Source organism: Anopheles merus, chromosome 2R (assembly GCF_017562075.2).
Source record: "Anopheles merus strain MAF chromosome 2R, AmerM5.1, whole genome shotgun sequence".
Classification (NCBI taxonomy): domain Eukaryota; kingdom Metazoa; phylum Arthropoda; class Insecta; order Diptera; family Culicidae; genus Anopheles; species Anopheles merus.
In genome coordinates this window covers 59,757,207-59,768,222 of record NC_054082.1, presented here as the reverse complement: position 1 = coordinate 59,768,222, position 11,016 = coordinate 59,757,207, and the positions used below count along the sequence as shown (strand labels likewise).

General features: G+C 42.3%; 1 long non-coding RNA gene across 2 annotated transcripts; it reads left to right on the top strand.

The window, feature by feature from the left end:
• The first annotated feature begins 523 nt into the window (after positions 1-523).
• LOC121590650 lies at positions 524-3,027 on the top strand. 2 transcript variants are annotated; one of them, XR_006004463.1, is made up of 4 exons: positions 524-1,947; positions 2,141-2,323; positions 2,429-2,589; positions 2,833-3,027. It is a non-coding gene; the product is annotated as an uncharacterized LOC121590650 (long non-coding RNA). The 2 variants fall into 2 exon arrangements; XR_006004462.1 differs by having other exon boundaries at positions 2,024-2,323.
• Positions 3,028-11,016: the final 7,989 nt, after the last annotated feature.

Genomic DNA, 11,016 nt, shown 5'->3' with positions numbered 1-11,016 from the left:
TTTATATCTTTTAAGATACAACAGCATTATTTATTTTGCGGAATATCGTTAGCGTTGTTCCTCCTCGGTCAAACGTTTGACAGTGGGCAATAAAGTACAATAAATGATAGGAGCAAAAACGCGATGGCTGTTAGTGATTTGCAAAATGAAACCAACTGCCATTTTACATTTTTTTATTTTAAACAAGCATTGCCCCTGAAAGCTACCAAAGCAAATGTGTATTACGTACCACTAGCTGTGTGATAGGTACAATAAAAGGTACAATTTTTCATTTAATTTGTAAAATTAGAAAAGAATAGATAAAAGGTGATTGATAAATATAGTATCAATAGGACATTACGATTAATAAAAATGGAAAAGCAATGTGTTTATCAATAAATAATATGTAATATATAAACAGCAACTATAAATTGGTAGAGCAATTTAACAAAATAAATAGATAGGAGATAGACTTAAATAAGCACTGTATTTGGGCAGTTACTAAAAGCTATTTTTTCAATACGATCTTTCCCAGCTACACCGTGGAAGAAAAGTCCTATCAAACATCACGTCTAAAGCCTCCTGTTGTTGGCATCCTGGCTGCTGATATCTGCATCTATTATTTAAGTATAACTGCAAAATGTAAAATCATCTCCAGCTATTTTTGCTAAAAATGCATCAAACTGTTGTTCATTTCCGATTTTTTAAATTGCTAAACTCTCCGCTTTTCTTCTTATACCCTTCATAGGATTCAGTATTGTAGACTGCTCATTTTAAATCACCATTATCTGTGCGCTGTGTGCATCTATTTTCATCAACAGCATCCGACAACGAAGGCAGCAGCTTCCATAATACTCTGTAGAAGTAATTGAAAGGACTGCTTGATTTGCTCCTGCTGCAGCCTGGTGTTCATCGTCGGTGATCATCATTATTGCAGCCGCTATCACCGATGCAGAAGCACTGGTGGGTAAATGTTGTCTTACAACAGCGGTCATCATACCACGCAGATTCTTCGGAGCATGATCTTCGGCAAGCGATGCAATCGATGGTACTGCAGATCCCGTCAATGCCTGTTGTCTACCGATCTTCATGCCTGATTCATGCGGTAGAGCATCAGCAACCGGTACCACTGATGGCGCAGCAGTACTAGTTGACGGTTGCTGTCCATGTTGCTGGCCTAACGGACGGAATGGTGCAGGAACACCAGGTAATGTTGACCGATGATGATTATTATCACCGGCATTCGAGACCAGCGCTGACACTGCATCCGTTACCTTGAGCTGTTCAACAACACGGACTGGCATTCTTTGTTGACTCGCGCTGACCGACCACTGAATCCATCGATGGCACTGCACTTGTTGTCGGAAGTTGTCGAACAACACGGACCGATGGCACTGCACTTGTCGTGGGAAGTTGTCCAACAACACGGACTGGTACATCTGACTGACGAAACGATTACACATCCGCAATGGCCGAAGGCATCACTTGTAAAGAAAGTGGCACTTGAGACTCTTCCACAACTTCCTTTTATACTGTATTTCGAGTTGCCAGTGCGCAGACTTATGAATGAGTGGGAGGAGTCTAAGGACTTGTGAAGAAGGAATGGGATATGGTGTGATTTCGATGATTATTGTGCCTGTTGCTTGTACTACCGAATGTCGTCAAGCTACTCATCACATACCCGCGTTTTATGTACCCATTCTGGGTGTTTCCGGGTTACTCGCCATCGCGCTGTAGTCGGATCATACTGCACCTGTCCTGATTCGATTAACGCCACCGCAAAGACAAAATTAGAGCACGCGTTTGTATTCCTCATCCTCCGGCACCGTCTGGAGAATGTGGGAGTCACTGCTCTATAAAAACCACCGGACCACAAACTGGAAACAGCGGAAAACCCCGTGGGTCACCGGGCACCAACATGCATATCGGCTGAAACTTGGATCCATGCTAAATTGAAGCAAAGTTGAAGTAAGTCTGATAGTATCTAAAGTAATAGAAAGACAGTTTGATAAACTGGTTAACAATGTTTATTTTTTCATTTCAGCTAATATGCCGTGCGAAAAAGCAAAATAATTATTTCATTTTAATGTTTATTAAGCTAAACCGACATTATATTTTTCATCTAAAACGTTATTGTTGTGTATTTTCTAATCGCGTTTAGGCGTCGTGTATCAGATCGCAACTGCTAATAATTTCGTCGTGTGAGGCGGACTGTTATGGATGTACCAAATCTTCAGTGATGATGAATGCGTTCATGCATCTACGAGCCGGTAACTGGCGGTATCCAGATCATCGTCGTACTGTTAGCTTACCTAAGCTACCGAAATTAGCGACACTGTAAAATGTAAGAGAAAGACAAATTGACGATTGAAGTAATATAATTAGAATTAATGGTTTACATGGATTGCGCTCCACTAACAATATTTTTCTCTTATATTGTCTATTTCAGCTGTGCTGTGAGAATTACAGCTGCCGTACGAAGCGCAGCATATTGGAGCAAGCCCAATCGGACAGCAACCACCTGGAGCAAACGTACACCGGACGAATGGACGTGGTAGACGCGTTATGATTGCAAGGCGATACTTGCGCTCTGAAAATGCTAGCACAGAGGTACGTTCCGAGAGTGTAAAAACATGCCGGGCCCACAGGGCAACACGCAACAACCGCGCTCAAATCTATGGCATAGTATTGGGTGTTAGCTCGTCCGCTAGCACTGGCTACACTGGTGCGGGTAGGAAGCGTGCAAATGAAAAATATGTAAAAATGTCGCCATTATTTCTTTGTACATAGAAGAAACGATCGCGAACGATCAGCATGAAATGCACTTGACTTATATTATTCTTCTTTCTTTAGTTTCAGATAAACCGTTCTCATCAATGCCATACCATGTACGGTCGGTTAGTTACACTTCATCACGAAGGACAATCACATCTCGGTAACGGAATGCTGCCAACACGATGAAGCTGGCTTAGTCCTCGATGACGACAACAAATTGTTTGAACATGTTTAATAAAACAAACATGTTGTTTTGGTTTCTCATAATTAATGGTAATGTATTGCATTCTCAACGCTTAATTTATGTGAAACGCAAATAACTTTCTTTACTAAATTTATGTTTTATGTTTTAATTTAATTACAGGTGAATGCTGCAAATCTCCGTGATAATCGTTTTCGTGCGCTGAATAAGGTTTGTATGAAAAATAGTGTATTTTTAGAATAATTAATTTTCAATAAAGTAACGGTCAATTTGAAAATATGCTGTGTTGATATACAACCCGAATGAAAGAAATATACGGATAAGCGAATGTAAACAATACACGAAAGAACGGGAGGTCCGTTTCATCCGTACCCCCCCACGCCCAATCATGTCTTCCGTTGGGCGCCTGAGCCATGCACGGTTGGGCGCCCGTTTCTCCTCCTCCGGCGCCGTCAGTTTAGCTGTCAATTGCCTGCCGGGGTATCTTCCACCTGCTATGTTTACCTTACTGTTTCAAGTGTTGAAGGGAGGGATGAACATCGAATTCAATTTTTACATTTTAGCGAAATAATATTTAAAATTACGTGCTTATTTTAGCTACTGATAAAAAAAATCAAATTATTAAAAATATTTTTTTGTAATGTTTTATTTGAGGGCAATAATATTATTGAGAATGAAATGAGGCTTAAATAAACGTATCTTCTTCTTCTTGTTTGGCTCAACAACCGATGCCGGTCAAGGCCTGCCAACCCACTTGTGGGGTTGGCTTTCAGTGACTTATTGATTTCCCCTCATAGCAGGATAGTCAGTCCTACGTATGGCGGCACGGTCTATTTGGGGCTTGAACCCATGACGGGCATGTTGTTAAGTCGTACAAGTTGACGTAAATGAAATAAACGTATACGAAAACAAAAATGTTGGATACATTATGTTGGTATTGTGTTTGGAAATTCCTTAGAAGTTTTCAGGCGGACATTTTCGATTAACAATCACGATAAACAGCCAGCACTTAACAATGGAAGGAGCTAAAACCGCCCAGAAATCGAACAAAAATATAAGTTAAACCTTTTCTCATAAAATGATACACTAACCCAAATAACCAAATCGTCCTTAACCCACTGTAAAACCACTTCAAACGCACGTGGGTTTGTGGTGGTCGATTCAGTCGTTAACCCACCAAATTTTAGAACAATCGGAGCTGCTAGTTCCGATCCGATGTATTTATCTTGCCCCCCCCTTAACCCACCTTTTCCAAAAATGCTTTGAGGAAAAGTTTGGTCAAGGGTTGGCTTAGGTCAATATGCTGGACAGGATTATAACTCCTCGGTTGATTTTTTTCATTAGTTTCATTTTCATTAGTAAGTACAACAGTTTGAAATCTGACGCGATAATGGGTACGAAACTATGTTCTCTCCTCATTGAATTCTAATCTTAATGGCAATCTTGGCCGGAAGGACTTAGAAGATTTCTAACAAAAGCTAAATTAAGGAACAATTTGGTTAAGGGGAAAAAATATAATTGGAATTGAAAACCCCTTGGCTGAATCCTCGGTTGATTAAATTCATTCACTTACATCACTGCTCTTCAACTTCAGCAATATTATTAGTCTATAAACTATGCACTGACCAGCGAAATGGAAAAATTCATTCGCAAGTAAACAAACACACATATACACATATACATAAAACATGTTTGTTTTACAACAAACCAACTTAAACACCCACGTTTAATTGCTTCCTTTGCACAATTAAATAAAATTTTAACACAGGTAAAACATGTTGAGCAAATAAATTGCCCGTGCATTAAACACCTGACTTCAACAACATTGAAGTGGCTGCTTCTGTGGCCATGTGGCTTAACCCACCAAACTGATAGTTTATTAGCTTTGTTTGATGGAATTGGATTTTTTGTACAAGAAATTGGTGACGTTTTCGGTATCTTGGTTATATGGGAAGTTATTGGTTGTTTTATTAATTTAGCCTATTCAAGATGAGGAAAAAGTCATTGAATTAATCAATTTGGTGAAAACTTATCCGTGCATCTGTTTAGATACTGATCGCCAGTATAAAAATAACGAAATAAGGCATCAAGCCTGGCAAGAGATAGCATCCGTGCTGGAGGAGGATCCACAGTGCGTTCATGCTAAATGGAGGAATTTAATGAATTCCTACCGGCGGACAAAAAAGGAGATCGCTTTGAGTCAGACAACAGCTTCCGGTGAGTAAATTTTGCTATTTTATTACTTCATATTTGTTAAGATCGTTTCTATTGTATAAATATTCAGGTTCCAGCGAGCTATTGAAGGAGGTTTGGTATGCCTACGAGCATATGTCGTTTCTACATGAAACGACAGCTCCACGTCGTACAATCAATACTGTAAGTAGACAGTGTTTATGTATCGTATTGTGGAGGAATAAATTAATATAGCGTTTCTGTTCTCATGTCAGGCAAATCTTGAAGGAACTTCTCGGGAACCTGTTGTTATCTCGACCGCTCCTACAACCGCAGCTTCATGCAGTTCAACTGCCTCAACAACAGCCACGACAACTGCCACAACATCCTCCACTGGCTCCTTTAGTGGCATGCTAGAGGGTCGCACAGCGTCCAAAGGACGCAAAAGAAAGTTAAGTGAAACGACTCGATCAAGTCAGATTAGCGAATGCTTGGGAGCCATTCAAAGCATTGCTAATACTGCTACTGCTGCTGCACCTTGCACAAAATCCAGGGCTCTGGGCAACTTTGTAGAGGCACAAGTTGCCACCTTCGAAGACAAACATCCAGAGTTCTGTGCTAAACTGATCAGGTCCATAACGACGGTCATGAATGATCAAATTGATCAATTTTATGCGGACCAACATGTCTCCTCGATGCATGATCATGCATATCTGTAGGTTTAAAATTTAAGTGTTAACATAGTTTAAGTGTTTGTTGGAATTTAAGAATTTTATAAATAAGTGAATCATGTATTGTTATGTATTATGTATTGTTAAGATAGTTTAAGTGTTTTTGGAATTAATGAATTTTATGAATTACTGAATTGAGCATTGTAATTACAGGGTTTTCAATGATATTATTGACATGTTCAGCGAGTTGTTGATTCGTTCGAGCATATAATTGACTCTTTCAGCGAGATATAGAATTATTCGGAAGTAGGCGTTGACATGTTCGGTTAAACTGTAGAGCTGTAGAACTGTAGAGCACTTTCGTACCCCTTGGACTGCAGCTTGTATCATTCTAATCAGAAGGTAATCAAACGGTTTTCAAAAAAATATGTTTTTTTCAACTAATTATCTACAACTACAACTAATTAATGTATTCAACTAATTATTAGTATTAAACAGCTTGTGGAATGATTATTTGCTACGTTTAGGACATTTAAGAATAAAAATTAAACGCTGCGGCACAGGGTGTAAACAAAACAAATGACAGCACTACAGAATCGCAGAACATGTCAACGCCTGCTTCCGTACAATTCAATATCTCTTGCTGAAAGAGTCAATTTTATGCTCTAACGAATCAACAACTCGCTGAACATGTCAATAATATCATTGAAAACCCTGTATTTTCCATGAACTGTGAAAATCCGAAATTTCTATTTTTACTGTCCAGGAGTAACGGTTCAAAAAGGCCGTATTGCTTAAGATAATTCCTGTTTATAAAAAAAAACTTATTCGTATCGTTCATAATATAAATGACATTTATTTTGTATGTACGCCTTACATTTCATGTTTGCATCGGTTTAGCATAACGATAGGAACTTTATTAGTTTCAGTTATTCTTCCTTGGTTTTTCAGATTGTATGCACACATTGAGTTAATTGCCATGTAAAGAATTCTACTATTCTTTAAAAAAATATTACTAGTATATAGTTCACCACAGTTAACTTTTAACTTGCTAGGCTTGTCTCAAGTAAACGGTGCCTTTATTTATAAAGAATGCTACAAATCAAAAATAAATGATTTTTATTTCCACGACAGGAAAATAAAAAACGTGTTAGGAAAAATAGGAAGCATTCATAAAGATTTCGCAATGCACACAATAATCAAATACAAATTTGCTTTCGCTTAATACCATAATTCTAATTAGTACGTGGTGGTTTATATGCTTCCGAAAATTACATGACTCTACGAGGTTGCGGTAAATCAAATGGTAATGGATCATTAAACTTTAAATGTCGTGCTAAGTGTAGGGTAACTGTACCAGTTTTCGGCAGTGTGCCTATTTTCGGCAGGGTAGCTAAAAACGTGAAATTCTGCACAAATTTGGTAAAAAATTTCACAAAACACAATTTTGTAGTGAAAGTGTAATTATTTGATATTCACATACGAAGTTTCACACCATTTAATTACGTATTTTTCAAAATATCAAATAAATTGTGCTTTTTTTCGGCAGCTTTGCTGTCAGCCAATCGTTCGGCAGGTTTTGTGATTAAGAGAATCAGAACAGTAAAACAATGAAAAAGTGGTGTATATTAAAGATTTTATGCTTATTTAATTTATTCTAACTTGTTCGGAATTTTAAAATCACGATCAACAGGTTATTTTTCACTTTAAATGTTGCCGAAAATAGGTACACAGTAAATGTTCATTTTTGACAGCTCAATGTTGTGGGCTCCTGCCGAAAGTCGGAACAATAACACACCTTGAATTTGGCTGAATATTTCTTTAAAAATTGATCAGAACACTACAATGCGTATATCGACACATAATATGACCTTTCTTGTACCAAATATCACCAATTTTACGACAAACAATGCACTAACTTGAGAGAAAAATAAATATTTGTAAGCCAATTCGCACCGTACGCTATAACCATAAAACTGTCAATGGCTGCTCTGTTTAAACGTCGCATCAAAATGGCTGTCAAAACGGGCCAAAATAAGCAACATAAAATTATTAATTAAAGTGCTTTTTAACATCAGTATTAGGAAAGTAAGAGTGTAAAATTTTAAATGAAAGTTCCCCAGCACGTTGGAACGAACAATGGGAAAATAAACTGTGCTATAAGACAAAGTTCGTTCCTATTTTTATGGTTAGTTAGTAAAAAAAATTGTCCTGTGAACCTTACCCGTTGTGCAAAGTGACGGAAGGCGTTATGGCGTTCTGAGAATTTTATCATGCCTTCCTTTTCTCTCCAACGGCAAATTTGTCGAGCAGCTCGTCGAGCTGCCCGTCCCTGGCTCCGCCTCATTCCCCTCGCCTGAGCGCGCTGCCGAAGGTTTGGATGTGTTGGTGCGTCAGACGGCCAATCGCCGTCAGCCGTCGTCCGTACTTTTTCCCTCCATAGCGCCATCTCTTTCTCACGTGTGGTCAATGCTCGCGAGCTGTTGTGGCGCCTAAAAATGCCGTTAACAAACATTGCGGCGATGAAGTTGCATTTTCACAAATCAAACCAAAAAATCGCAATGAGTTCAAACACTGTAATATAAAAATGACTAAGGAATCGCTAGTTTACGCAGGAGGGTTTGCTGTGCAACGCGCAGAACCCTAATTCGCATTAACACGTTCAGTCCGGCGCTGATTTTCATGAGCTTACCGTTCCGCCGGCATCTAGAACGCAAGCTGATTGTGCAACCGGCATATTGGAAAGTTCACTGGCAGTCCCTGGGGCCTGCCATCGAACTGAACATGTTAACCATTAAGCATAACTTTGTTACACTAAGCTTTTGCTTTCGTATGGTGTAGATTACACATATATGCTGTGCCGTCTGCGCAAGGGTATGAGCGTGCGTGTGTGTGCACAACTGTCGCCAAATGTGTTTTCTTCCGGAACGTTATGATCCATCGGTCAAAGAAAGGAAGGTATTCATGAAAGGCGGAAAGACGAATTGAGGCCCCTGTAAATGATAACTAATAACTGGGAGGAGGGGGTACTGGCACACAGCTGTTGGGAAATTAAACAGTATATCTAAATTGCCAGCGGAGTGAGGGAGGGTGGCGGGGGGCTTCGGCATGTTAGCATTAATTAATTAAATTAAATGGACCCCTACAATCATCAGTCACAGGCCCTAAAACTATTGCCGGCATGGAAAAGGGGGGGGGATGTGGGGGTCTCCAAATGGTTCTCCAGCCACGGGGCCCTAACGATCATCTTTCCGGGGGCCCTTGTCGCTAATAGTCTGTCCACCAGTAAACATACAGCATACTACAGACTAGAGATCTTCGGCGACCGCCTAGTCCGACCACCGTAAGGTCCGCCGCTGGTTCATGACGGTGTTTTTGTGGAGGTTCATCCCCCGCGTATGCGTATGCACCGGGCAGATGACAGTGTGGCAGTATGCAAGTTACCCGCTGGATAGGAGCGGTCGCGCGGCAACGCCATCATTCCGCGCATCTGCATGCCCATCGTGGGTTCTAACCGCGTATGAACCGTCCGCCGTAGCAAGGACTGACTATCCGGCTACGTGCTACTCAAGACTTGAAAAGGCCGGCATGATCGCGTTGGCTATTACGCCAATAATAATAATAAGAAGAAGAAGAACTTAGCATAGCAGTCCACACTCGGGGAAGGTTTTTGTTTTGACTTTGGTGCTGCCGGGTCTACCGCTGTGGCGCGACAAATGCACGGAATGCACTCGACCAAAACATGAACCTACCGATCCGAACCCACTCCAAGGCATTGCCTGTCAATCGGCGTCATGATAACTACTCCAAACCAACAACCCAAGCGCCACAGATTAAGCTTAAACGACTGGAAAATTGAATATCCATAGGAAAAAAATGAAAGCTTCACAGCTTGATTGGTTTGATCAATAGATGGCGTATTACAACTCATCATTATATTGCTATCCTTTTCTTGCAATGTGTTTCGACAAGTGTTGTGGGCAGCCGTGCCGACCCCTGGACTTGCCGTGGCAGTTGCGCTGCCACCGGTCAACGTCCAGGAGGACGACAGTGTGTCACACACACTGTCGCACACACTAAGCAGCGCAAGGCTTAGTGTGTGCCGAGCGCACAGTTAGAGTGTGTTAGCGAGCCGATCGAGCAGGAGCTCTCGGCAGGGGCGCTCGGTGCGGTTGGTGCGCGGCCACCGCAATTGTACGTTTTAAAGTGTTTTACGTTTTTATTATTATTTATTATGTAATGTTTTAATATGTGTGAATAAAATAATAAGTGCAAAGAAAGTTCACAACAGTGGCGACGAGGATGGGATCCTCCTGCGTAAGGGGGATCCAACAAGAACCCGCGGAACGCCATCGCGATCGGGCCCATCTCGTTTTTGCTGCATCATCGCAGCGGCCATCGCGTTGGCACCGGTCCCCGTGCTTGCGGGACACCGCGAACGGTTTGGGTCGCCACCGCCGCCAACACCGAGGCCCCCGGCTGCCGTCCCATCATTGGCGACCACATGGGCAGCCGAGCACACACTCTCGGCGACAAGGAAGGTCGTCGGGCTGCAGCCCCAGCAACGCCAGCAGCACCACAGGCGAGGTAGCTTTCCGCCTTGCTGCTGGAACATTCGGATGGGCGTCACATCCGCCCATGCTGCAGCCCAAGGTTTCACGGGTGAGGACGCATTCCACCCAGCTGCAGCAGCAGCAGTGCAATGATCCATCGGCGACGAGCAATACCGCCCGGCTCGAGCTCAGCTCATCATCGGCGAGGCACAAATTCCGCCGCGGCTCGAGCCCTGCCTCACATAACGGCGACGTAACATTCCGCCTCGGCAGCACAACAAGGATCCATCGGCGACGAGCAATACCGCCCCGGCTCGAGCTCAGCACATCATCGGCGAGGCAGCAATTCCGCCGCGGCTCGAGCCCTGCCTCTCACCACGGCGACGTGACATTCCGCCTCGGCAGCACAACAGGATCGGCAACGCACAAGTTGCATCGGCTGCAACACAGCAGCCCACATCAGTGCGAACGTTTTCACCCTGGCTGTAGTCGAACAGGCGTCGCCAATTGCGCCTCGGCTACAGCCACAATGTCCAGATGGGACGAGGTTGCATGCCGTCCCGGCTGCAGTCGAACGGGCGTCGTCAATTGCGCCCCGACTGCAGCCACAGCAAAAAGAAGGGCGATGAGCCAACGCATCGTAGGAGGGCGAGGAACAATGCCG